This window comes from Oryctolagus cuniculus, chromosome 2 (genome assembly GCF_051225735.1).
Source record: "Oryctolagus cuniculus isolate XC-2025 breed Fujian yellow rabbit chromosome 2, ASM5122573v1, whole genome shotgun sequence".
Taxonomy (NCBI): Eukaryota; Metazoa; Chordata; class Mammalia; order Lagomorpha; family Leporidae; genus Oryctolagus; species Oryctolagus cuniculus.
The window spans coordinates 182,302,258-182,329,451 of NC_142868.1; the positions used below are offsets into that span (position 1 = coordinate 182,302,258).

The 27,194-nt window shown below is 61.5% G+C and overlaps 1 protein-coding gene across 2 annotated transcripts in view; it reads left to right on the forward strand.

Annotated features, from left to right (window-relative positions):
- The first annotated feature begins 6,861 nt into the window (after positions 1 to 6,861).
- The window catches only part of DNMT3A (DNA methyltransferase 3 alpha), a 91,884-nt gene continuing 71,551 nt past the window's right edge, over positions 6,862 to 27,194 (forward strand). Inside the window, exon 1 of one of the 2 annotated variants that reach the window (XM_051840839.3) lies at positions 6,862 to 7,035. The gene's annotated coding sequence lies outside the window, so the exon portion shown is untranslated. Of the gene's footprint in view, positions 7,036 to 7,485; positions 7,669 to 27,194 lie in introns of those variants that run through there. The other variant, XM_051840833.3, reaches the window with a different exon arrangement.

Below are 27,194 nucleotides of genomic sequence, written 5' to 3' on the forward strand. Positions count from 1 at the left end.
GCCGCTGGTTCACCCTCCAATGGCCGCCGCTGCAGCCGGCGCACCGCGCTGATCCTGGCAGGAGCCAGGAGCCAGGTGCTTTTCCTGGTCTCCCATGGGGTGCAGGGCCCAAGCACCTGGGCCATCCTCCACTGCACTCCCTGGCCATAGCAGAGAGCTGGCCTGGAAGAGGGGCAACCGGGACAGAATCCGGCGCCCCGACCGGGACTAGAACCCGGTGTGCCGGCGCCGCAAGGTGGAGGATTAGCCTATTGAGCCACGGCGCCGGCTCCAGAAAGAGGTCTTCCATCTGCTGGTTCACTCCCCAGATGGCCACAATGGCCGGACTGGGTCAATCCGAAGCCAGGAGCCAGGAGCCTCTTCCAGGTCTCCCACGTGGGTGCAGGGAGCTGGATTGGAAGAGGAGCAGCTGGGACGCGAACCAACGCCTAGATGGGATGCTGGCACTGCAGGCAGAGGCTTAGCCACAGTGCAGGCTTCCCAAGGTTTGCACACTTGCCAGGAAGGTCACGGACACTATGCTGCATGGCTCTCGTTGCCTCTTGTCAACAGGTCCACCATCGTGGTGTGACCCATCACTGACATGATTAAAGAGATGGGCGCTAGGATTTTCCATTGTGAAATTACCTCTCTCTGTGTAATTAGTGAGTGTCTTCCGGGGGGGGGGGGACTGTAAGACTGTGTAAACACCCTTTCCTCATTACACTGGTCACTCCTCATTATTCGTCTCGGCCAGTATGGGATTCTGTGGGTTATCATCTGTGCGTCATTCATTGCTCACTCTGGTCCTCCAGCTGCCTCCTATCTTGCCAGCGGGGACCCCTTGCAGCTTTCGATTCTTCACCTACTTCCTTACTCTTCTGGGACATGTCCTGGGCTCATCTCATTCTGCGCCTGATCCAACTTGCCGCTTCTCTAGGAAAGCACTGTTGCCTTTAGTAAGGAACGGGATTGAGAGAGCCAGGCCTGGGACTGGAGCGCTCATGCCTATGGAGGTTTTGTTGCTTCCACGTGCTCTGAGGACAGAAGGAGGAATGCAGACTGATAGGAAAGTGATAGGTGGACGGATGGGTAGATGATAGGTAGACAAGTGACGGATGGCTGGATAGATGATGCCAAATTTACATGTGTATATATAACCAAATACACACATATTTTTTTCAAAGATTTATTTATTTGTTTGTTTATTTATTTGAAAGTCAGAGTTACACAGAGAGAGACGGAGAGGCAGAGAGAGAGAGAGAGAGAGAGAGAGAGAGAGGTCTTCCAGCCACTGGTTCACTCCCCAATTGGTCACAACAGCCGGAGCTGCGCCGATCTGAAGCCAGGAGCCAGGAGCTTTTTCTGGGTCTCCCATGCAGGTGCAGGGGCCCAAGGAGCTGGGCCATCTTCTACTGCTTTCCCAGGCCACAAAAGAGAGCTGGATCAGAAGCAGAGCACCTGAGACTCGAACCAGCGCCCATATTGGATGCCGGCACTGCAGGCGGAGGCTTTACTCGCTACGCCACAGTGCTGGCCCCAACATTTCACATCCGTGTTGTTTTTGTATCTGTCTGGAGGCTCATGCTGGAGTGAGAAGCAAGGGCTGAGATGTTTGCTGGAGAAGGGGCTGAACCAGCATCTTGAAGTGTGCGCAAGTTCCGGTGAGAAATTCAGTAAGAGGGTGAAACCGCTGAGTACGAGCACTGTGTACACGAGTCAAGCACGACGGGTGTGTCTAGCGGCTCCATAAATGAGGATAATGCTATTTCAGGGCCACGGACCACTTCCCCACTCACTGCTGCAACGCTCCCTGTCTACGGCGGCCACGCGGAGTCATCTCAGCGGCACCGGCTTTCACGACCAGCTCCTGACGAGTCCGTGGGCCATGGCGTTCTCAGCAAAGGAGCCACCTGGCCTGTGGCTCAGGGCTGGAGGAAGCGACAGGGCAATCCCCAGACCCGGTGACTGCTCAGCCCCAGGGAATCCCCAGGAAGACCTGGCCATGCCAGCAGGAAGCTGCTCCTCCCCTCAGTGGCCTCAGGTGCGGCCACTGAGGGTGACGGATGGAGGGGCGGGGCCTCCCAGGAAGCTGGGCCGTGACCAGGCTCCATTTCCAGCCCTGCCCGCAGGGTGTGGGGGAGTGACTCCTGCACTCTCTTTCTCTCCCCATCCCCTTCCAAAGTCACCTTCTATTGTGGAAAATCCACCCTCTCTTCATAGGGGTTGTGCGATGGCGGGGTTGTGTGGGGGTTGGGTTTGCCAGTTAGCCCCAGGAGACAGGAGTGAGAGGTCTCATGGACCCTGTTACTCAGGGATCCCGATCGCGGAACTGGCCGTGGCTCACACGGTCTCCCTTTGGAAGCAGAGCATCTTTTTATTAGCAGGTGGGCACTGTGCACTAATCACTTTTCTTGAGATGCAATTCGTATAGCACTCATTCATTTTAAAGTATACGACTCAGTGGTATCTTGGACATTCACAAAGGGCAGCTGTCATTCCGTCTAGCACTAGAAGCATCTTTGAAATGGGAGGCAAAGCACAGGGATGCGGGGCGTCCACAGGTGGTCACGGGCAGAGTGCACGCAGTTCGCCCAGCACCCTCTGACTGGGGAGCAACCCTGCCCCTACTCCACAGGGTGCCGGCTGGGTCTGTTCTTCCCAGGGCCCCCTGGGGGCGGGGGGCGGGCGGGGGCATGTGACGCCCGCTGGCACAGAGCTCCAGTTAGGAAGGGTCTGTACCCAAAGCCAGACAACTGAAGTCATCCTGGACTTTCCTGCAGGGAATGGCCACTCCTCCGGGGCTGATGATGGAAAAACACAAAGCAGAACCTTGGAGCTTCCCGTTGGGGGGGAGGTTGTTAAAGGCCCTGGAGCTTCACGCCTGGGGGCCGCGGAGGGGACTTCCTAGGAAAGGAAACACATCTTCTTCCACTGGAATTCTGAGCTGGGAGCCATCGCCCAAGGCCGTGTGAAGTTCACCTAAAGCAGGAGGGAAAGATGGCAGCGTAGCGGGAGCGGACGGGACAGAAGAGAAAAGCTCTAGAGCTGGCATTTGAGCCTTTGGTGTAGTCCTTTTCCGAATCGCCAAGCCTGGACTTCCGATCTCTGCACTCTGGCGGCTGAATTCCTTTGTGCTGACTGCTTCAGGCTGCGATCGATCACTCCCTTGCCGGGCGGCGGTCTTGACACACAACCACCCCACCTGGACGGCAGCTAGAGGACCGTCAGCGTTTGTTTCGGGTGAAGACCCCACACTGAAAGTGGTCCAGGATGTAGTTCTCCCGGTGGGGGTGCCTGGGGGGGGCATCACATGACTGCGGGCTTGCCTACCTGGTCTGGGAGCCACGGGAGGGGGCGCAGGGCTCCCTTACTGGGTAAGGCAGGTGGCAGGCCTCGAGTAGGGGACTAACGACAAGAACACAAAGTCTACCAGGTTGTTGGGGACCAAGGCAGACCTAAGCAGCCCCTCTCCACCTGAGCGCAGGGATGCTGCCTTTCTCTGGGTCCATGGCGGGGAAGATGGTAGTGGGACCTGTTGCCAGCGAGAGGCTTAAGGGACCCTGCGGTTGTCATGGGGGCTGAATATGCCACGTCCCCTACACTTGGAGGCCCCTGGTGCCACTCACTTCCTGGCTCCCTGAAGTTGAATGGGGCTGTATGACAGGGCCCAGCGCCTTGCCACCGTGACACCCCCGGTGGCCTCCTCCAGATGGCCGGTCCCTGCACACTCAGCCAGCAGAGCCCCTACCTCTGCAGACCTGCGAGTGACACGTGACACGGGCAGGAAAGGAGACCGTGTGGGGGTTTTATAATTATTCAGTAAATTAATTCACGGTTTCTCCATGTTTTTTTTTTAAATTGTGGTAAAATATACAAACAATTTACTATTTTAACCATTTTGAAGTGTAGAGTTCGGCGGCATTAAGTACAATCATAGAGTTGGAAATCCACCACTACCACCCCATCCCAGAACCTTTTAAAAAAGGTTTATGTATGTATTTATTTCAGAGGAAGAAAGATAGGGAAAGGGAGAGAGAGAGAGAGAGAGAGAGAGGGAGGAGAAAGGGAGGAAGGAAGATAGACAGGGAAAGAGAGGTCTTCCATCCGCTGGTTCGTTCTCCAAATGACTGCAACGGCTGGGGCTGGACCAGGTCAAAGCCAGGAGCAGGGCTCTTTCTGCAAAGCCCACATGGGCTGCAGAGACTCAAGTTCTTGAGCCATCATCTACTGCTTCCCAGGCACATCAGCAAGAAGCTAGACAAGAAGCAGAGGGCTAGGACTCGGACCAACACTCTGACATGGGGTGCAGGTGCCGCCAGTAGAGGCTTAGCCCAGCAGCTCCTTTCTGTCTGAGGCTGGGTAACATTCCAATGCGTCCGTCACACACTGTTTATCCCTCCGTCCACTAATGGGCGTTCAGGCTGCTTCCACCTCCGTCCCAGGGTGAATTCTGCTGTGTGAGTGTGGTTATGCAAAAATCTATTTGAGCTCCTGATGTCAATTCTTTTGGATATATATCCAGAAGTGGAATTCCTGGCCACATAATTTTATTTTTATTTTTTAAGGATCTACCATATGGTTTTCCACAGAAATTGTGGTTTTTTTTAAAATTATTTTATTTTTTATTTTATTTATTTGAAAGGCAGAGCTATAGTGAGAGAGAGAAAGAGACAGAAAGGAGAGATCTTCTACCCACTGGTTCACTCCCCAAATGGTCACAACGGCTGGAGCTGGGCCAGGTGGAAACCAGGAGCCAGGAGCTTCTTTGGGGTCACCTATGTGGGTGCAGGGCCCAAGCACTTAAGCTGTCCTCCGCTGCTTTCCCAGGCGCATTAGTAGGGAGCTGGAGTGGAAGTGGAGCAGCCGGGACTTGAACCAGCACCCATATGGGATGCCGGCATGGCAGGCAGCGACCACCCATTGTGCCACAACACAGGCCCCAGCTGTGTGTGGTTTTAAGTCACTGAGATTGGGGGTGTTTGCTATCGCTTCTGGTTATTTAGGATCAACTGGGATTCCGGTGTGGTCCCAAGTGGGGCAGGAACGAGCGAGGGAGGGTGGGTGTCTGCCGTGGCTTGAATGGGATTGGGCTTCCTGCTGCAGATGTTCAAACACCAAAGGCCTACATCAATGGTTCACGGATCACCATCAGCAACAGGGCTGGAGGATGGAGGCTTGAGACAGTTACGTCTCCAGTGGAGGGTCCTTAGGTGATCTGGGGCTGGCCCGCAGAAGGCGGCTGGACAAAGTTAAGCGGAGTTCAGTCCAGCTCGCTCACTCTCCCTCTGCTTCCCGGCTCATCACGCAATCCTGTCACACACGTGCCACCACCCATCGCCTGGATCCTGGACAGCGAGTCGCCCAAACTGTGACCCAAAGCAGGCCTCTTCCTTCCTAAGCGGCTCCTACCAATCTTTCTCCTTAAAGTAACAAAGACCCAAGTAACCCAGAGGCCAGGGTGAGACCAAAGGCCTCAGGGCCAGGGGCTGGGACCACCTCTGCAGGCCACGCCTACAGGTGGCTTCTCAATGGACAGAGAGCTCCCCACACAGCCACCTTGGGCCTCTCTGGCTATGCAGACTCCCAGGGTCACACACTTCCCAGGTTCCCACTCATGTCGCCAGAAAGAGCACTACTGAATGGAAGCCCACACAGGCCCATCTTGGCCCTGAGCGGTGGGCTGGTTAAGAGCTCCTGGAATGCTTTAAAGGTGGCTGCCGACTCACGGCCACCCAGCTTCGCGTCCTGCCATTTCCCATCTGCCTTGCGTCAGCCGCGCCTGTCTCTTCCTTTGTGAAGTAGGGACACCACAGGCCACCTCACTGGGTAGGGCTAAGGGAAGCTGCTGTGTCCTGGGTCCTGTGCTGGGCCCACCAGGGGCACCTGGTGCGTGGTTGCTATTTGGGGGCAGGGTTCCATAAGCCCTGGATGGAGGGACAGGAGTGCCAGTCATTCCTCCAGGCTGAGAGCTTGTGGGTGCCCGCCCACAAGTAGCGGGCACAGAGCTAGGGGCCTGCAGCTCGCACGCCCCTTCCAGTGTCCCTGTATCCCAGCGCCGGGTTGCACGGGTGACATGCAGTGTCCCCGTCTTCACGAGGCTCTGCAAGTGGCGAGGCGGAGGCCATGGAGGGCAGGGCCCCGCATCAGGAGTGTGGGTGACATGGAGTGAGGATGACACTGGAGAAGCCCGGGACGATTGCTGGGAGAGTGAACTCAGGGCCTGAGGGTCAGGGTAGGGTGGACGGAGGCCCTGGGAGTGTCCAAGGGCCTTCCGGAAGGCCCACCTTTTCTTCTGGGTGACAGGACAGCCAGGGGCGGTGGAATCAGCTTCCTGGGACCCTCCAAGGGCTAAGGCTGCGGCGGTGGTGGGTGCTGCTCACAGGGAGGGCCTCGGAGCCCGCCGCGGGACAGGGGGTGTCTGGGGTGGGGGACGGGGCGTACTGCTGGGGGACTGGGTGGAATGGAGGCTGCAGGTGGGGGCAGGTTGCTGGGGAGGATGGGCCAGGCGAGCAGGCTGAGGAATAGAGAACCCCCTCCCACAGTGAGGGGGTGAGGGCGGATGCAGAGACGCAGGGAATCTCACAGCTGGAGGAGACTTTCCGAGTCATTTCGCTCAGCCTCCCACTCCACAAAACCGGTTCAGTCTTCCAGTGCCCAGCGGAGGACACCCAACTCCACTTGGACACCTCCAGGTACGGGGAGCTCACCCCTTGCAGGGTGGCTCACCCCGGGGAGGGGCTCGGGCTGGCAGCGGGTCCTGGCGCTGCTGCCGTGGCCCTACCGGGCCGCCGGGCCTCCACTCGGCGGCGGCGGCGGCGGCACCTGGCCGGGGGTTGCGGCGGGGCTGGACCGGCGCTGCTGTCCCCAGCCCCAGTGCTGAGGCAGGCAGAGTGCAGTGGGCTCTGGTGGAGGTCGTGAGAACTGCAGGGCGAAGGCCGCCGGGGGCTCCGCGGGCTGCGGGGGGAGGCACTTGACACCGGCCGGGGGAGAGGAGGGGCCGCTGTCCCTGCGGCCAGTGCTGGATGCGGGGACCCAGCGCAGAGGCAGCGCCAGGTAGCGGGGCGGCCCGCGGCGGCGGGGGTGGTGGGGGAGGACTGCAGCGAGGCCCCCCAACCCCGGGCTCGGCCGCCACTCCAGGGGCCCCCCGAGTGGCCGGGAGCGCGGCCGAGGCGGGGGTGCCGAGGCCCCGCGCACGGTCGGGGCGCTGCAGGGTCCGGCCCTCCGTCTCGCAGCGTGCGGGGGACCCCGGCGGGGCCGCAGAGTCGGGCCGAGGGCGCTAGGACCGGCCGCGCGCCCAGGCCGCTCCCGCCGCGGGCCGCCCCGGGGCCCCCCAGCCGGCGCTGCCTCCCGGGCCGGCTCCGCAGCGCCGGGGCCGGGGCCAGCGCGGCCGCGGGGGGCGAGCGGCGGGCGGAGGCCTGGGCCCGCGGGCGGCCGGAGGGAGGGAAGGAGGAAGGCGGAGAGAAGGGGTGGGAGGGGGGGACCCGGCGGAGGAGGCGGAGAGAGGGAGCGCGACAGCGAGCGGAGGGAGGGAGCGAGCGAGCGAGCGAGGCAGGCAGGCAGGCGGGCCGGGCGGGAGGGAGGGCGCGCGGGCGGCGGCGGCGGCGGCGAGAGCAGAGGACGAGCCGGGACGCGGCGCCGCGGCACCAGGGCGCGCAGCCGGGCCGGCCCGACCCGACCGGCCACACGGTAATGAGCGCCGCCGCTGGCGGCCCGGGAGGCCGGCCCGGAGGCGGGCGCGGAGCGGGAGGCCGGGCGGGGGGCGCCGCGGCGGGCAGTGCCCAGCTCGGGGCACGCTCCCGGGACCCCCGCAACTCGGCGCCGGGCGCCCGCGGGGCCGGGGCTGCGGGAGGGGACGGCCGGCCCCGGCTGGCCGGGGCGGCGCGGGGGATTTGAGGGTTTGTTTATGTCCCCGCGGGCTCTGCAGGCGCCCCCTCCTGTCCTGCCCGCTCCCGGCGCGGACCCCCCTCCCCGCCCCCGCCCGGCTCCGGGCTCAAGTTCAAGTCCATACAATGCCGCGGGGGGCCCCCTCCACCGCCTGCCTCGGCCGGCCGTGCCCGGCTCCGCGCTGCCGCAGGGGCCCCGGCCTGGCCGCCCCCGCCTTCCGGGCTCTGCCCCCGCCCCGGGGCCCTGCCTGGGGCCTGCGGCCGGGGCGCGCTGGAGGGCGCGGACCCCGACCCGGAATAATCGGCCCCCGCCGCGGCCCGCGGGGAGCGGGGGAGGGGGCGGGGGCCGGGCCCCGCGCAGGCTCCGCGGCGGCGGCAGAAAATGGCAGCCTGGCACGACCCGGCCCCCCGCCCCTCCCCCCGGCTCCCGGGCCTCCTCGGCCCGGCTGGGCGGGGGACCCGGGAGGCCTCCGGGGGCGGGCCGCGGGGTGACCGGGGGGCCGGGCCGCGGAGCGCAGCGCCGCGATCCTCCTCCGGCCACCTGTGGCTGGGGGTGCGGGGCGCCCGCGGAGCTGGGAGGGGCGGCGGGGGTGAGGAGAGCGCCCACTTTGGGGGCGCACCTTCCCGCGGAGAGACTGACGGCCCGCGACGGCGGCGGCGGCGTTTGGGAGATGGGGGGGGCGTCGTGCCTGGCTCCTCCCTGCCCCCGCTGCGGGCCGTGGGAGCCGGGGCGGCGGTGGTGGCGACGCCGCAGTGTGGGGGCGGGGCGGGGGCGGGCGGGGATCCCGGGCCGCCGGGGCCGGAAAACGCGGGGGTGGGAGCGGCGCGCGGGGGGGGGGCACGCCTAGGGTCGCCCCCTGCAGCAGCCCGCCTCCCCGCACACACTCGCACGCACGCGGACACACTCACGCACACGCACCCCGCCGGGCCGGTGCAGACGTGTCCTTGAGAGCTTCGCGTCTGCACAGTGAAGGACGCGGCCTCGCCGAGGCTGCAGACCGGGGGCTTCGGCCCCGCGTCCACACGCCCCGGGGGACCCCGCGCTCCGTGTCCCGCCCTCACCCCAGCTCTCCTCGCCCTCCCTCGCCTTTGGCGCGGACCGAGCTGGCGCGGGTCCAGGGCCCGCCCCCGGCCTCCCCCAGCCCCTGGCCGCTGGGGCCCGCGGCCCTCGGGCTGCCGAGCTGCGTCTCGCTCTCCCGGAGCCTTCCTTCGTGGGCGCACCCGCTCCTCGCTCCCCGTGCGCTCCATCCCCTCTATGCGCCCCCCTCTGCCGCGAGGCCCGCGAAGTCGGCGTTGGCGCCCTCGGGGTGTGTGTGTGTGTGTGTGTGTGTATGGAGGGGGCGCTGGCTTTCGTGGGGGGGGGCCCTCGAAGGTGCCCCCTGTGGCTGCACCTTGACCCAAGATGGCGTCTTGCACCCAGCTGGGCAGCTCTGGCCTTCGCCAGGCAGGAGGAAGGGCTGCGGCCCCAGAGCCACCCAGCTCGCCCCCTCTGCAGCCATCAGGCAGGAAAGCCTTGGAGAGAAGCGCCCTGCGCCCTGTGACCCGGCCTGCCCCTGGCCGCCGTGCCCAGGGACTGCCCTCAGCATCCCTGGGGGACTGCGCAGTCCTCATGTTTCACCGCGGGCTGCCAGCCGCGGGGCCTCCGGGGCAGGCGGCTGCCGAAGGGCTCCTGGGATCAGGTGCGGCTCCAGCGTGCCTCTTGCCTCCTGGGCAGATGTGCGGGCTGCAGCCAGGGGAGCGCCTCTCCCTGCCTTGCAGGGGTGTCGGCCCGCCTGGAGGGGGGGGGCTTGAGGAGCCCAGCTGTCAGGCCCACCCTCCTGAGCTCTCCCCGGCCTGCTCCAGGTAGTTTGCTGAGCCACCTGCCTTTGGAGAGTTAGGCTGGGGAGAGTTCTTGTTGGGAGTGGAGGCCAAGATGGTTCCGCTGAGGCCCTGGCAGAGCTGAGACAGCTGTGTGTGTGTGTGTAGCTACTCCAGCCCCAGCCGTGTCCAGGAAGGGACCCCAGGCCAACTTGTGCAGCGGGCAGGCACCTACCTGCCACCCGCCCCTCCTAGATCCCTTCCTGTGGGTCCTGGTGCCCTCTGCAGCCTCTTGGCCAGCTCCTCCTTGCTGGTTCTTCACCCCTGCTCTGGCAGGAGTGGACCTGGCCTGGGCTGACCAATGCTTTTCTCGTTACCCCACCCAGGCTTGGGTGCCCTCTGTAGGAGACTGACCCAGGAGAGGTGAATCTCCTGGCAGACCAAGGCCGCGTCCCCAGCCCCGCAGAAGCCTGGGAGAGGCGGCCAGTGGTCATCTGTCAGGGTGTCTGTGGACAGGATTCCTCTGCCGGGTGGGGGTTGGACTGGAGCTTGCAGGTTCATTCCAACTTCAAAATTCTATGGCTCAGATTCTCCTGGTGGAATTTCAGACTCAGGAGTGGGGGCAGGGTGCTCTGTTTCTCAGCACCCAAGGAAAGAAGGTAGGACCGGGGCTGGGAGGGCTGGGAGAGGAGGCCTGCTCTGAGGGGCGGGCTTGTCCCATCCGGCCGCCTGTAATCCCTCCAGCGCGGGTCTGTAGGTTCATGTGTGCGTCCGTCCGTGTGCGTGGATGAGTCCCGAGCTCACAGCTGTCGGTCCTGGGGAGCGTTTTACCATCACCCGTCTCTGCTGGGTCCTCTCTCAAAGCCAGCAAGGAAAACCATGAGATGCTTGCCCAGGGTCCCCAGGAGGAAGTGAGCCAGGTCGCACTCTGGGAGACCCAGGCTGGGCTGTGGCTGGCTGCGGGTCCAGCTCTCCACTGGGTTTGTGGTCGCCAGGCAACAGGGACCTCGCACCCTGGGGCGGGGGATCTCAGTCCTCCCGTGGACATCGGCAGGGTGCCTGTGCCTGGGCTCTGTGCTCCCCCAGAAGAGGGTTAGTGGTAGAGCGCTCTCTCCCTTTGCTGCTCTCCGGGGGTCTTCCCAAAGTTGGTGGAAAATGCGTGTTGTAGAAAAAACAGCCCGTGGATTTCCAATGTTCTGCACCAAAATAAATCTAACTTGTAATCGCAGTCTCTGAAGTCCCCTTGCACACAAGTTGGTCAGGTTTGTACCTCCCCGAGTCTCTCCAAGCTCTTCTTCTTGGGCCCCGGGTGGAAATGGAATGTGAGCACAGCAGGCTGGGGGTGGGCGGGGGTGGGGTGAGTTACAGACAGACTCCCAGGGCAGTCCTCAGAACTTTCAGCTCTGGGAGCACTGGGCGCTGGACTAGGGCCCGCAAGGGGCGCTCCCTGGGGCCGGAGACCAGAAGGGGCGCTCCCGTGCCCACTGTGTGCTTCTCCGCCTTGGCGTTTCCTGCAGCCCGGGGTCTCTGCTGGGTGCCTTTGCCCCCACCTCCCCACCCCTGCCAGAGGTCGTTGGCTTCTGACCCGAGGGCCAGGGCACAGCTGTCAGGAATTGGCTTCTGCTCCCAGGCAGGGTCACTGAGCAGGTGCCCGATCGCTCCCCGCCTGAATTTGGAGGGCTGGTTTCCCGGCACTGCTCTCTCACTAGAGTTTTCCCCAAAACGTGACCACGTCTGAGACCCCACGGAGTGGCAGCCGGCGTTGTGTCTGCCTGTGAGCCTGCATGCGCCTGGCCAAGTGTGCATGCTGCGTGTGCACGGGGCGCAGCCGCGTGTGCACAGATGGGACCTGCTTCCACATGTGCCCCTGGGGTCCGATGGAGCTGCATTCCGATGCAACCAAACTGCGTTTCTCTGGGCCTCGGCTTCCTCACCTGAAAAATGGGAGGGCGCGTGGGCTGCAGCTCCGCGTGGCTGTGCAGGTGCAGCGAGGTGGCGCACGGTGTTGGCGAGCCAGGGCGGCGTACACGGGTGAAGCAGGAGGGCCTCCCAGACGTCGTGTCCAGCCTGCTGGCTCCCTCGCAGAATGGTGGGCATTTGGGGAAAGCGCTGATTCTTTCACCATCTGCAGAGGCGGGAGGCTCCTCAGTGCTACCAGCAGCCCAGGGCTGAGTTTAACAAATCACATTGTCAACAGGTTGTTGGTGCACACCTCAGATCCTGAGTGCCACAGTCATAGCTCAGCTGTGCCGGAGCGTTTTCCCACCAGCCTAGCTGAGCATTTCCTGGGAGCAGGGCCCCGTGCTGGCTTTGAGGGGATGTCGTGAGTTTAGGGTGTACCCAGCTCACTGCAGAAGGAGACTGGGGTCACAGGAGAGGGGGGTCCCCATCAACTGAGGGGAATCATGGAAGGCTTCTTGGAGGAGGGGTGCAGACGTGGGACTTCATTGAGAGGGGAGGAGCGGGGCTGCAGGGGTGGGGGGGTCTGGGGTGTGCCGGAAGCATTTGTTTGGGGAGGGGGTGCCTGTGCTCAGGTCACTCCCCCGTACCTCCTGAAGGACTCCGATCACAGTGGCTCTTGCAGGGCGGACTAGGGGTGGAGCGAGGCCAGGATGGGAGGCGGGAGGGGAAGGGGCCCTGCTGAGCTCATGTGGTGCAGGATCCTGGCTCTTTGTATCCCCTAGGCTGGAGCTTCAGAGCCCAGACTCAAGAGTGGGGTTTAAATGACGGCAGCCCAGGGGGTCGCCGCGACGACGACCACGCTGTGGTCCGTGTGGCTATCCCCGTGTGCACAGTGGGAGAAGAATCCCCTCTCACCCACTCCCCAGGCTGAGGCGTCCCAGTATCCAGAACATTCCTGCAAGGAAACGTGGGTGGAGCATCACGTTCCTGCCTCTGCAGCCTGACTCCACCCCTCCTCCTCCCTCCCCCTACTCAGCAGAACCCAGCCACCAACTCAGAGGGGAGGCGCCCCTGCCCCCCTGCCCCCCTGCAAGCAGCCTGGGCCCTCAGGTGTGGGGGCAGCCACCGGGAAGGGTCCACCAGGGACAGATCTCCCTTGCTGGTCACATCCCCAGCCGCCGGCCTGTCTGGAGGACGGCGACGGGGAGAAGGGGCAGTGAGGACGCCCGGGACTTTCCTCGCCCCGGAGTGCAGCGGATTTTTTTTTTCCCCCGCAGCCCTGCATTGCCCACTGCTCTCCTGCCAGCCTCCTTTAGACAAGTGACCAGCTTCCTACTCTCTCCTTCCTGCGGCCATCCCTATTGATCTTCCTCCCCATTTCTGTTTCAAATGTCAAGGTCATTTTTAATTCCCAGCCAGTTCTCAGCTGCCCTGTCCCGGTGCAGAGGGCACGGAGGACCATGTCTTATGGGGAGCAGGAACCTGGTTTTCCTGACTCCTGGCCCTGTGTCCTTGTTGCCATGGCCGCGTCGGGGAGTCGGTGTGGGTGCCCCGGCCGAGAGGGATCAACCAGGGCCCCAGCTGGGGGGTGGAGAAGAGGCTAGCCGAGGAGGCTTGTGGGTCTGTGGACTCAGATCTGTGCTTGGCCAATCTTGGTCGGATGTGGACTGTGTCATGGTGATTGTCCCCCAGAGGCCATGGTCTGGGAGCCACGGGGACCTCGGAGGGGGGCTGCCCCGCCTGTGCTAGGGGAGTGGACCCCCACCACACCAGCCAGCCGGGCCTGTTGGCAGGAGACCAGCTGCTTGCATTCTGAACATATCCATAAAGGCATGGGTGCTGGGGGCCCGGTTTCCCCTCACCTGCGAGATGCAGTACTGAGCGTGTCTCTTCTGACCTGCTAGGTGCCTGGAGTCGGGGCTGGGTTACCCTGCACGGAGTCGGCTCGCTCTTGTAAAATTTCAGTTCGTGCAAATACAGACTTTCCTAGGCTCCCACGGGCATAGCGAGAGACATTCTGGAAGGATGCACAGCAACCTGTCGACCAAGCTTTCGCCTTTTCACTTTCTATACGTTTGTATTCTTTGGAAAAATGCAAATGAACATGTGTTACTTTCTTAATGACAACAAAAATAAAAAGCCTGTGGCTCCGAATAGGAAGAAAGTTGACGTCGCGCGAAGTGGGCTGGCTCAGAGACTGGCGGCCAAGGGTAAGGGCCCTGAGGCGCCAGTCTTTTCTGGAAGCTCAGGCCTCTGAGTGAAGAGCAGCCCAGCCCCGAGCGGGAGAGTGAACGGCATTGGCTTTGTAGTGTGGGGACCCAGGCTGGGGAGCAGACCTGCCTGAAAGGCAGGAGCTGGAGACACGGCTGGGGCCCGGCCCAGGTGCGGCGCTCAGGTGGCCCAGCCCTGGCGCAGGAAGAGCACCCGGGGCTGCCACGCCCGAGGAGGGGCGGGAGGGACGCCTGGGGGACTTGTCTGGCATGTGGGCTCAAGTTGTGCCTGACTCTGATCTGGGGGCCCGCTGAGCAGGTGGCAGCAACCAGGTGACAGGGTGGGGAGGAGAGGGAGGCGGTGGTTATCTTGCTACCTACCCCAGAGGCTCAGGTTGCTTGGCAACAGCACCCACCTCCTCCTTCCACAGTTCCCTCCCCCAGCCCAGCCCAGCCCAGCCCATGGGTGCCTCCCTGCCCCTCCCCCGCACCAGGCTGCCCTGTTCAGTCTTTGGCCTTGCTTCTGGAATGAGCCCAGAGCTGGGCCCCCTGCAGACCAGTCGCATGGTTCCAGGCCGGCAGGGCACTGATGTGCAGGACCAAAAGGACGCTGGCTCAGATGTCAGGCAGAGCCAGATTAGAGCAAACCCCATGCGGCTTTGACCACCTGCAAATCAGGGATGAGACAGCAGCCTCTTACAGGTGTGGCCCGGGGAAAGGCCAGCGCCCAGGGGCCGTCCAGGGCTGCAGGAGGGGGAGGGGAGGACCCCAGGAAGGCCCTGTTGCTTACAGACGTGGCCCGGCTCCCTCACCCCTCGGGAAGGGAGAGTCAGGCTGATCATGACCCCCACATCCGTGGTCAGAGAAGGGGGAGGGGCAGGCACTCCTGGGCTTCTGCTGCCAGACCCAGGCCCCGTGCCCAGTGCCAGCAGGGAGTTTGGCCTCACTCGGCCTCCGTTTCTTCCTCTGCAGATCCAGAATCTGGCTGCACCTTCGTCAGCCTCTCGAGATCTGCCAGCGGAGGGCCTGCTCTGATCTCGTGGCCGCTCCCCTGGGTTCTGGGCCTGCAGCCGTGGGAGGGCCCAGGCCACAGGCAGCCAGCAGCAGACACGGCAGTGGCTCCCTTGGATGGTTTATTCCAGCAGCACACGGTGCTGTTGCCACCCGCTCCCAGGGCTGTGCTTCCCGGCCTGCCTGGTGCTGGAAGCCCGGTGGGGCTGGGCCATTGCCTCAACACCATCCCGGGGGCCTGGCCTCCAGGGCCGGGTTCCACGAGCAGAGATGCGGGGCCCCAGCTGGCACACCCAGGCTTTGTCCCTGGAGGTCTCCGGCTTCAGAACTACGAATCCCTGAAAGGCCTGCTGGGTGCCAGGTCCTGGCTACAGGAATCAAGGAGCCGGCAGCTGGGGGGCCTGGCGAGGACCCACCCACGCGAGGGCAGCGTGCTAAGAGCCCCGGCTGGGTGCACCTGGGGCAGTGGAAGGGAAGTCTAATTTGGGGAGAGGGAAGATTGTAAAGGAGGTGACTCAGCTCGAGCTGAGCCTTGGAGGGCACATGTGGCCTCGTGCAGCTGGGGCGTGGGGAGTGACGGGATGGGAGGCTGGGTCAGGCCAGGCTGTGGGGGCCGGGGCTGTTACGCAGCCGTGGTGTTGGCTTCGAGTCACATGCCTGCATTTGTATTCGAGAAAGGGCATTTTGGGGCATTAGGAAGATTGGATGGGGGGCTGGCGTTGTGGCTCAGTGGGTTAAGCTGCCACTTGTCATGCCGGCATCCCATATTGGAGTGTCAGTTGGAGTCCCAGCTGCTCCGCTTCCGGTCCAGCTTCCTGCTAATGTGCCTGGGAAGGCAGCAGAAGATGGCCCAACTCCTCGGGCCCCTGCCACCCACAGGGGTGACTCAGATGGAGCTCCAGACTCCTGGCTTCAGCCTGGTCCAGCCCCAGCTGTTGTAGCCATCTGCAGAGTGAACCAGTGGATGGAAGACCTCTCCCTCCTTCTTTGTCACTCTGCCTTTCAAGGAAATAAATAAATCTTTAAGAAGGAGAAGGAGGGCCGGCGCCGCGGCTCACTAGGCTAATCCTCTGCCTAGCGGCGCCGGCACACCGGGTTCTAGTCCCGGTTGGGGCGCTGGATTCTGTCCCGGTTGCCCCTCTTCCAGGCCAGCTCTCTGCTGTGGCCAGGGAGTGCAGTGGAGGATGGCCCAGGTGCTTGGGCCCTGCACCCCATGGGAGACCAGGAAAAGCACCTGGCCCCTGGCTCCTGCCATCGGATCAGCGCGGTGCGCTGGCCGCAGCGCGCCGGCCGCGGCGGCCATTGGAGGGTGAACCAACGGCAAAGGAAGACCTTTCTCTCTGTCTCTCTCTCTCACTGTCCACTCTGCCTGTCGAAAGAAAGAGAGAAAGAGAGAGAGAAGGAGAAGAAAGGCAGGAAGGTTGGACAGGTGAGGCTGGCGGCAGGGAGCCCAGGCAGAAGGCCGCGTGGGCTGGAGGAGGCTGCGCTGCTCTGTGACATTTAGGAAGCAGAGTCCGGAGGAGCAGCCGGGCGGTGGAGGTGCCGGGTGGGCCTCTGGCTTCTGACTCAGCCACTTGTGTGGGTGGGGGACTCGAGGAGAGAGCTGGGGTGCTTCCCATGGAGGTGGGATTGGAGCTGTAGGTGGGAGGTTACCCACCGGGAGCCTGGGCCAGGGCGGGGCCTGAGTCATGAGACCTGCAGGGGGCGTCCAGTGGGATGGGTGAGCGAAGCAGGTGCGTTTGGACTTCCTGCACCGCCATTCCCCCGGGGCTCTGCGCCATCGGGGGCCACCATGGGTGTTGGGGGCAGGCGATGATTCAACCAGGTGTGCACAGCATAGGCACCGGTGCTGCTCGGCCTGGGCTGTCGCTTCTCCGTCATTTCTCTCCAAAAGCTGAGCGCACGGTCCAGACCTGGTGCCTCCGCTCCCTGGCCTGGGACTCCTCAGCCTCTGAGAAGCCAGTGTGGACCGGAAGTGGACAGAAAGCCCCCAGGCCTCTGTTCAGAGGCTGACACGGGAGGGGACAAGCTGGGGACGACATTTTTGAAAAGCAAACAGAAACTATTTCTCCGAAATAGAAATGGGCCTTTCTTGCGTCACATCAAGTGGTGCCCGTGTGTGCCGTGCGTCGTGTGTGCTGTGTATGCCTGGGCCTGGGCTGACTGACGGCGCGTCCATCCACGGGCAGAGCGCTTAGCCTCGGCAGTCCCTCGGTGTCACCACGTGCGCTGTGCACGGAGCCTCCCGGCTTGTGTTGTTGTTTATTTGTTTCGTTGCCAACATTGCTCTTTGCACTAAACCTGGGTGTTTTGTTTCACTCATCTTTTAAAAGATTCCCATCCAGTTGGCCTCACAGGTGTTTGAGGATGAAAATCCAACTCGCAGCTTGGCGCGCAGAGGCACGTGTGCCCGTGCCCGCCCCTGGCCGTCTTGGCCTGGTGTGTGGCCCCCTGGGCCTCTGCCTCCCTGGGGGCCTGTTTGTTCCTGTCCCTTGGCAGTGGCAGAGCCCCTGTCCCTGGGAAGCGCCCCTCACCTCGTGCCATGAGCTTTCTTGTTCCCAATGCTGTCCCCCAAATCCGGGGCACCCCGGGGGTGTCTGCCGAGAGTGGGGACCGGGGCCTCGGTCACTTTGCGACTTTTCGTGATGGAGAGGGAGGGTTTGCGTGCAGCTGCCCGGCGCGGTGTGGAGAGCAGAGGGGCCTAGCCGTGTAGCTGGCTCTGTGTGCCAAGGCAGGGGGTGCGGAGCGCTGCTGGGGTCGGGGAGACGAGCTTGGGCCTGATGGCCTGGACCTCAGGGACGCAGAGCCGGGGCGGGGGTGGGGCGGGGCTCTGAAGTCTCTCTGCCTTGTGGAGGCTTCCCAGCAGTCTGCTGGCGTTGGCAAGCGCGGGGCTCTCTGTGGCTGGCTGCGGGGCGGGGACCACCCTGGACCTGACCGTGGGGACCCACGCCACAGGCCTGTCCTGCACCAGGAGGGCCCAGGGTGTGGTGGAGCAGCAAGTGAAACGTACACACAATTAATCTAGCATACCCTTAATGATATGCATAATTGTGCCGCATGGTAATTAGGTGTAAATGGTAAGCAGTTCACGTAAATGTTTTTGTAATTGGTATTAATTTTGCAGAGGCCAACCAAGTTTATGTGGTTTCTCTCTTCTCGCCCTGCTCAGTTGGGGCAGCCCGCGGCTCCTGGAGGGCACCGTGGCAGGCGTCTGTTTATGGGGCATGCTGTGGGTTTCCCCCGGAACCGCCCTGTGAAGGGTTAACGCCTCCTTGGCCTGCACAGGGATGCATCGTGCCTTGCGGGGGAGGCCTGGCACTGCAGGTGCCCGGGGCTGTGTGTGTCTCTGTGTGTCTGCGCGTGTTACTCTGTGTGCATTTGTCTGTGTGTTTCTGTGTTTGTGTGAGTGTATCTGTGTGTTACTTCATGTGCATGGATTGGTGTGTTTCCATGTGTTTTTGTCAGTGTGTGTTGTGCATCTGTGTGTGTTATTCCATGTGCATTTGTGTTTCCGTGTGTGTGGTGCATCTGTGTGTTCACATGTGTGTTTCTATATGTCAGTGTGTATGCTGTGTCTGTGTTACTCATGTGTTTCTGTTTGTGTCGGTGTGGTGTGTGTGTTATTCCATGTGCTTTTCTGTGTGTGTTTCCATGTATGTGTCAGTGTGTGTGGCGTGTCTGTGTGTTACCCATGTCAGTATATGTGAGGCATCTGTGTGTGTCTCTGTGTGTCCTCACACTTGTGTTTGTGCCTATGCATTACCTGTGTGTCAGTGTGTGTGTGGGGTCTGTGTGTGTGTACTCACGTGTGTTTCTGTGTGTGTCAGTATGTGTGGTATATCTGTGTGTGTTAACAGTGTGTCAGTGGGGGGGGTCTGTGTGTGTACTCACATGTGTGTTTCTGTGTGTGTCAGTGTGTGCAGTGTATCTGTGTCCATAACCTGTGTGTGTCTGTGTGTGCAGGGCATCTGTGTTACCCATGTCAGTGTGTGCAGTGTGTCTGTGTGTTACCTGTGTGTCAGTGTGTGCAGTGTGTCTGTGTGTTACCCATGTGTGTGTCAGTGTGTGCAGGGCGTCTGTGTGTTACCCATGTGTGTCAGTGTGTGTGGTGTGTCTGTGTGTGTTAGCCATGTGTGTCAGTGTGTGTGGTGTGTCTGTGTGTGTTACCTGTGTGTCAGTGTGTGCGGTGTGTCTGTGTGTGTCACTTGTGTGTGTCAGTGTGTGCGGTGTGTCTGTGTGTGTTACCCGTGTTTGTGGTGTGTCTGTCTGTGTCTCTGTGTGTCCTCACACGTGTGTTTGTGTTTGTGGCTGTGAGATTCCCAGGGCCAGGGCAGGTGGGAAGCCCCAGCTGTGGGGCCGCAGCCGCTCCTCCGAGCGGGCCCAAGCCGGGGTCTGCTTTCCCTAAGCCCTCCTGGCCTTGCACCTGACCTAATCACCTAATCACGTTTGAGAGACCGTTTGTTGGACGCTGCGAAAAACGTTCCGCTGATTCTCCTGTCTTAAAGCAGACTTATGAGGTGGGGCTCGTGCTCACCCCATGCTACAGACTGGGAAGCTGAGGCCGCCGTGGGTCTCTGAGTGACAGGTGGGGTCCGCCCTGGAGGCTGTGGGGGGGCTGCTGCACAGGGAGGCGGGGCAGGGGCTGCCTGGGGTGCTGGGTCCCTCCTTCCTCCCCTGGACCCTTGCTGCCCGCTCTCTGGTCTTGGCTGGGGCAGGGGTGAGGGGAAACAGACCAGGACGCCATGGGAGGTTCCTGGAGGAGTGGGTTCCTCCCCTCCTTAGTGAATGGGGAGGGGGCTCCCGGGTTTTGACTCGAGGGAGGGTCAGCAGAGGTTGGTTCCTGTCGTTTGGTCTAGGAGGGCGTGGCAGAGGGGTCCGAGGCAGCTGGCCTGTTCCTGGAGTGGGGACAGGGTAGTCATGGGCCATCCCGGGATGCAGCCTTCCCTGGGAGCCTCCTGACCCCTCCCTCGGGGCCTGGAACCATGGCGTGGGAGCCCCTGAGCTCCAGCTCCAGCTGGCACCTTTCCACTGGTGCAGGGCCTTGGGGGGCTCTGCCGAGTGACCCCTGGACTGGGGGTTGTGGCGGTCACTCTGGGCACCCCAGCATTGTGCTGGGGGTGTCTCAGCTGCCTAGGAGTGACATCACACAGTCCCCTCTGCCTCTTGGAGTCTAAAGGAGGCGCCAGTGTGGGTTGGGGGGGGGCCATCAAGGTGCAAAGCATGAACTGTGACCTCGCTGGGGAGAGAACAGACCCATCCCTATATGGGTGACACCCCAAGGGGCCGCCCAGCAGAAGCTGCCTGGAGACCCTTGGGTGGGTAACAGAGAAGGGGGCAGGCAGGTGAGAGAAGGGTGCTGGTGTGAGGCCCCAGGGGGGACAGTGAGCCGGCCTTCCCCTGGGAGGCGGGAGTGGTGAGGACACAGACACACATATGGAGCCCGGGGATGTCCTTGGGGCTCTTCACTGGGCCTGGAGGGAGGGGCCGTGCTGTAGCCAGTTGTGGGTGCGGGACCAGGCCAGAGTTTGCATTTTAAGTGGGCAATCATTGGCATCACACGGCTTGCATTTTATTTTGTTTATTTATTTATATATGGTTTTTTTAGTGTATTTATTTAAAAAAACAGAGCAATAGAGAGAGATGGAGAGAGGGAGAACTTCCATCCACTGGTTCACTCCCTCAGATACCCACCTTGGCCAGGGCTGGGTCAGGCTGAAGCCAGAAGCCGGGAGCTCCCTCTGGGTCTCCCCGGTGGGTGGCAGGGACCCAAGCACTTGGGCCACCATCGGCTGCCTCCCAGGGCGTGCCGCAGTAGGCTGCTGGTGAGAAGCAGACTTGAGCCAGGCACTGGGGTGTGGGATGCAGGCGGAGAACAGCTTTATTAGGAAATCATCGAGTTCCACCCAGGAACGACTCGGGGCGTGCGGGACATTCACGGGGGTGCACGCAGTAGGCTCCAGGTCATTCTCATGTTCTCATTTAGCTTGGGGAAGCCTCGTGTGGACGGTCTTTGCTGAGAGGCTGGGGAGGGAGGCAGCGACCCCCGGGACAGAGAGACCCGCTACAGAAGGGCAGGCCCGCCCGAGTTGTTGTGTCTCTGGCACCAAGACTCAGGTGGGGGAGCCCCTGGGGGTCAGGTGCCTGCTGGACATGGGACCTTGTCTGCAGGGATTTGGGTGTGGGTAGCTGAGGAACACGGGAGCGCGTGGACACACCCAGAGAGAAGCCAGCGCACGCATGCGCATGGCTGGCTCAGGCGGCAGGGGAAGCATCTGGCCAGTTCCAAACAGGAGGTCTTTGGGGGTCTACGGGTCAGCCAGGTGAGGATAGCTAGAAAGCTGCAGCCCCTTGCCGGGGTGTGGTGTGTGTGTGTGTGGTGTGTGTGTGTAGTGTGTGTGGTGTGTGTGTGTGGTATGTGTGTATGTGGTGTGTGTTGTATGGATGTGTGTGGTGTGAGTGTGTGTATGTGTGGTGTGTGTGTGTGGTGTGTGTGTGGTATGGATGTGTGTGGTGTGAGTGTGTGTGGTGTGTCTGGTGTGTGGTGTGTGTATGGTATGTGTGCGTGTGTGTGTAGTGTGTATGGTGTGTGTGTATGTGTGTGGTGTGAGTGTGTGTGTGGTGTGTGTATAGTGTGTGTGTGGTGTGGGTATGTGTGTGTGGTGTGCATGTGTGTGGGGTGTGTGGTGTGTATGTGTGTGGTGTATATGTGTGTGGTGTGAATGTGTGGTGTGTGTGTGTGGTGTGTGTGTGTGGTGTGTGTATGTGGTGTGTGTGGTGTGTGTGGTGTGTGTGTGTGTGTGTCCTGGGGGCACAGGAGCGTCCCTGTGTTTGCTGCCAGCCCAGGAGACCGAGCCCTGGAGCTGGAGGCAGGGGAGGCGCGCGTGCGGGCGTGCAGGCGTGCGTGCGGCGGGGAACAGTGAGATTAGAGAAGTAATGATGAGAACAGCCACTGCCCCAGCGGCCCCCAGAGTGCCCAGGGAGGGGCCCCCGGGGCTGAGGTCCAGCCCTGGATGGACAGGTCTCAGCGTGCCCCCCGCCATGTGGCAGACAGTCGCTGCGGAGCCCTGTTGGTGGACTCTACTGGAAATCCATCCTCCTGGGTCCCAGGGGAAGTTACTCACAGGGAGGCACCGCCCCCCAGACTCCTGGTGATGCTGCTGGCACCCGCTCCCTGCTGTGGCCAGAGGCAGAGCCTGGCGTGCCCGCAGGAGCTGGGCCCTGGACAAGCTGCAGCCGCGCAGGGGCCGGGCACAGGGAAGAGACACACTGCAGGAGCCCTGCGCTGGGAGCCCCACCTGCTGCCGGGGAGAGTGCCCAGGCTGCGGGCCTGGCGCTGCACTGGTCGTGTGTGATGCAGGGGCCCTCCAAGAGAGCACCCCAGGTTTAGGGAGGAAATCGCCGCCCTCCTGAAGTTTGTACAGTGCGCTTCACTCAGCAACTGGCTGGCAGAGGAAAAATACGTAGAGGGCCCGTCTGCATTTTCACAGAGCAAGCAATGAAGGGTGAATAAATTGATGGCTGGCACAGTTCACCCCTTTGGCTGCCCAGCCATCAGCTGCACACACCTGATCACGAAATGACGGGATGCCTACCCGTGAACTCGTGGTTACCTTTTTCCTCCAAAATATTTATTTATACTTATTGGAAAGGCAGAGAGAGAGAGAGAGAGAGAGAGAGAGAGAAGAGAGAGAATCTTCCAACCGCTGGTTCACTCCCCAAATGGCCTCAACAGGAGCTTCTTCTGGGTCTGCACATGGGTACAGGGGCACCCACTTCAAGCACTGGGACCCTCTTCCACTGCTTTCCCAGGCCATAGCAGGGAGCTGGATCGGAAGAGGAGCAGCCAGGACACAAACTGGTGCCCATATGGGATGCCGGCACTGCAGGTGGTGACTTAATCTGCTCCACCACAGCACGGGCCAAAGTTAGCTGATAATCTCACCTTTTTGCCCAATCTAGGAGTAAGCACTCATGTCAATCCCAAGTTATTATAATGCCTGAAATCCAGTCACGGTCGCCCTGAACATTCTGCTACCTAAAAATCAAATTATAAAGTTAGCAATCGGAAGAATGAGAGAGGAGAAAAAACAAAACAAAACACCAAGACAGTGGGAACCACATAAGCAAACAACCACACATCCATCAAGGAGGTCGAGAAATCGCAAAGCTGCCCCAGCCTCGCTTCCGCATTTGTCCGCAAGGCCCCGTTTGCCCTCTGCCTTCCCTCTCCCGTTACCCGGCCTGCATCTCCTCCACGCTAGCTGGGACCTCCGTGGGTCACGCTTCCTCCCCGAAGGATCCGGGTCCTCGCTTGTCCTGCTTTGCTTTGTCCCTGGAATTTTCCACTGACCCCAACTCTGGGGCATGGACATCTGACGAGGCACCAGAGACCGCCCTGGCTTCCACACGGTCCTCTTTGGCTTTGTGGCGCGTCGGCACCCAACTTCTCCTCCCCACTCACTTGGCGCAGCCAATGCTTTGGTGGCCGAGGGGTCTGAGGAAGCCGGTGGACGCCGTACCTTCCAGTAGGAGTGCTGTGCTGTCCCCTGGGAAGTGGGGCTCTGCAGGTCCGGGGCTGACGCCGACACATGGGGGAGGTGGCAAGGGCTCTGGCCGTGGCAGGTGCGGAGCATTGCTCAGAGAGGGTTGGAAAGAGAGAGATGACACAGGTGCGGCCGTGGGTCCCCTCCTCCAGGGACGAAAGACTCAGAGCCACCAGGGACTGCAGAGTGACCTGTCCAGTGGCTTTCTACCTGGCCACCCCGACTCCCGGGTCCCATGGCGCTCCTGTATGGAAGTCTGTGTGGGCTCATTTTGGCTCCTGGGAACAAGTTCAGCTCCTTCGCAGAGTCTGTTTGGGGCATAACCCTCCCCCTCCCCCCACCTCGGGGCTGTGCCGTGATAAGCACTGGGGTGAGCAGAGGCCTGGCCCCCACCCGGCCGGCATGGTGGCAGCAGGTGTGGTGTGATCATCGGTGCCGTGCTGGGGGTGCCAGGACCTCGGGGGCCGTCCCCTGTGACTGCAGGGCTTTTGCAGGTGGCATGTGGGCCCGTCCCTGGGGACTTTGGGCCTTGAGGGGCAGCCGGTGGTTTGGGTGTGAGTGATGTCTATAGGCAGAGCAGTGGGATGACTGAGGCATCTCACTCAAATGTGCCACAAGAACTCCCCCCGCCATACCCACCTCTGTCGCAGGAGCCGGGACACCTGGGAGACCCAGGCTGCCTGCTGGCCCCCAGCTTGTGCCAGGCTGGGCACTTGTCACCACCTGGCAGGCTATAGGGCAGGTGGGAACCCCGGAGTTAGACAGACCTGGATTCCTAATCCTGTCCTGGGACCTTCCAGCTGTGCAACCTTGGCAAGCTAAGGACTCTCTCTGAGCCTCAGTTTCTTCTTCCGTAAAATGGGAATAACAATAAAACCTGCTTTGTATAATGGGATTGCTTTGGTGACAGTGTCTGGCACACGGTCGGTGCCTAGGACATTGAGCATTATGATTGCAATAGTGTAGTGCCCGCTTCCGGGAAGCCTAACCAGAAAAGGGAGACCGGAAGCCTTCTCTCTCTTATTTGAAGCTTTATGTATTTATTTACTTGAAGGCAGCGAGAGAGAGCGAGAGCACACTTCTATCTGCTGTTCACTCCCCAAGTCTCCACAACAGCCTGATTTGGCCAGGCTGAAGCCCAGAGCGTGGAACTCAGTCCGGGTCTCCCCTGTGGGTGGCGGGGACCCAAGTTCTTGAGCCGTCAGCTGCTGCCTCCTAGGGTGTGAGCAGGAAGCTGGGATTGGGAGTGGAGTTGGGACCCAAACCCAGGCACTGCCGCATGGGATGTGGGTGTCCCAAGTGGTGTCTGAACTACTGCGTCAGACGCCTGCCCTGAAGCTTTATTTTCTGACCACGCTGCATCCAAGTTAACGTGTCTGGAGCAGCCACAGCCTGGCCGTGGGTGATTCTGAGGGGTGCAGGACCGTGGGCAGCTCCGTGGGAGACACTTGGATCGCATCTGCTGCCTCCACCACCCACGAGCTCTGGGACCTTGGGCGATCTCATCATCCTCTCTGTACTGTGTTTTTCTCATCTGGGGGTAAACATAGCAGCCACTTTGGGGCAGTCATTTGACAGAGCGGTTAGGATGCCACTGGGGAGGCCCAGTAGCACATTGGAGTATCTGGTTTGAGTGCCGGCTACTCTGCTTCTAATCCAGCTTCCTGCTGTGTGCACCCTGGGAGGCAGCAGCTGATGGCTCGAGTGCTTGGGCCCCTGCCACCCACAGGGGAGACCCAGATGGAGTTGTAGGCTCCCGGCTTCTGCCTGACCCAGCTCTGGCTGTTGCAGGCATTTGGGGAGTGAATGAGCGGACGGATCTCTCTTCTCTCTGTGTCTCTTGCTGTCTCTCTGTCTCCCTGCCTTTCAAATAAAATGAAAATAAAATAGCCCCTGACTCCCGAGAGTTGGGTGGGCTGTAAGGATTGAGAAGATGCTCCGTGTGCCGGGCTGGCTGCTCGGGGGTGTGGTGAGCGCCAGGACTCGGCGCCGGTGCTGGCTGCCCGCGGGCGCCCCATGAATTCTGAGGAGGTGAAGGCTGCTGGCCGGGTGAGTCAGGGACAGATAATCCTGAAGGCTTATTGGGTGTTTTCCCTGTGCCAGCCACTCTTGTAAACATTTTTAATGCATCCCAATTTAAACCTCACAGCAGCCCGGGTGGTGAGTACTCTTCGTTCTCCCCATTTCACAGCTGAGGAGACTGAGGCATGGTTTGGGGTCAGATCCCAGAGCTGATGAGAAATAAGGCCGGGGGCAGGTGCTGTGGTATAGTGGGTTAAGCCACCGCTTGGGAAGCCCGAATCCCACCACAGAGTGCCTGGTTCGAGTCCTGCCTGCTCTGTTTCTGACCCAGCTGCCTGCTGATGTCCTGGGAAGACAGCAGGGGATGGCCCAGGTGCTTGGGCCCCTGCCACCAACTTGAGAGACAGATGGAGTTACCGGCTCCTGGCTTTGGCCTGGCCCAGCCGTGGCTGTTGTGGGCATTTGGGGAGTAAATCAGTGGGTGAAAGGAAGGAGGCCAGGATGGGACCCCATGCAGTCGGCCTCCCTGGGAGGACCACAGGAGGCTGAGACTGGCGTGTGAGTCAGGGCCGTGTCAGCCGCCAGTCATAGACTCAGGCCAGAGGAGTGTGTGAGACGCCCCGCCTGCAGGTGCCGCGGCTGTGAAGTCTGAGCCCTCTGCCTTTGATCTCAGGCAAGCCCGCCCCACGTGGCAGCTGCAAGACAGCAGCTCCACCTCGTCCCAGGCCGGGCTCTGCTTGGCTCTGCCTGGGCACGTGCTCTGCACCTGGGGTGGGGGTGGAGCCACGAGCACAACCAAACCCAGGTCTGCCTGGGGGAAGGGCAGGGGACCTGGGATGGAGGGGCGGGGCCCCTCGGTGATGCCTGGGGGTGTTTGGGGTGCAGCAAGGCTTTGGGTTTGTGGACACTGAGGGTTCGGCTCTGGAAGGAGACAGTTCTACACGGGCCCTGTTGGGATGGGTCCGTCAGGGGACCTCGCAGCTGGCACTGGCTGTGGGGGGTTGTGCCCAGGAGCTGGGGGCTGAGCAGCCAGGGGCATGGCTCTGGGACTGTGGTGGCAGGGATGGCCCTGATGATGGCTGGGAGGTGCTGGACCTGTGGGTCTTTGGGCCTAGGGGGCGCTAATGAGGCGGCGGGGGCCCGTGGCCGGGGTTATGGAAGGTGCAGGTGCAGAGCCTGGGCTGGCCTGGATGGAAATGATGTATTTGGAGGATGACACGTTTGGTGAGGCTGGGGGAGCAGTGGGGAGGGAGGCGGTGTCGATGGTGGCAGTTCTGGGCGCCGGGCTCTCAGAGCAGCTGCCCTGGACTCACACAGGAGGCCCCTAGGCAGACACCAGCCCTGCTGCACGTGGGACGTGCGCCTCTTAATAAGGCCGCCCCCTTTCTCCTTCTCAATGTTTATTTACTCGTTTTATTTAATTTATTTGAGTGACAGAGGAAAACAGAGATCATCCATCCATTTGTTCACTCTCCGACCCAGATGCTCACAAGAGCCAGCGCTGAGCCAGGGCAAAGTCAGAGGCAGGAGCCCCACCTGGGTCTCCCGCGAGAGTGGCAGGGGCCCAAGCACTTGCTCCTCTTAGGTGAATCAGCGAGGAGCAGGGTCAGAGCGGAGGAGGCGGCAGGCCTGGGTCCCGGAGGCGTCAGTGTAGAATGCAGATGTCCCAGGCAGCGGCTTCACCCGCAGCACCACCGTGCGTGTCCCACCCACATTCTGTCTCCTTCATTCTTATTACTCACGGTTGCCTACGCACATAACTTAAGTCAAACGGGACTGAAATCTCACAAAACACCCTTGTTCCTGACTGCTCCTCTCTTCCCGGTCTCAGAGGCAGCCACCCT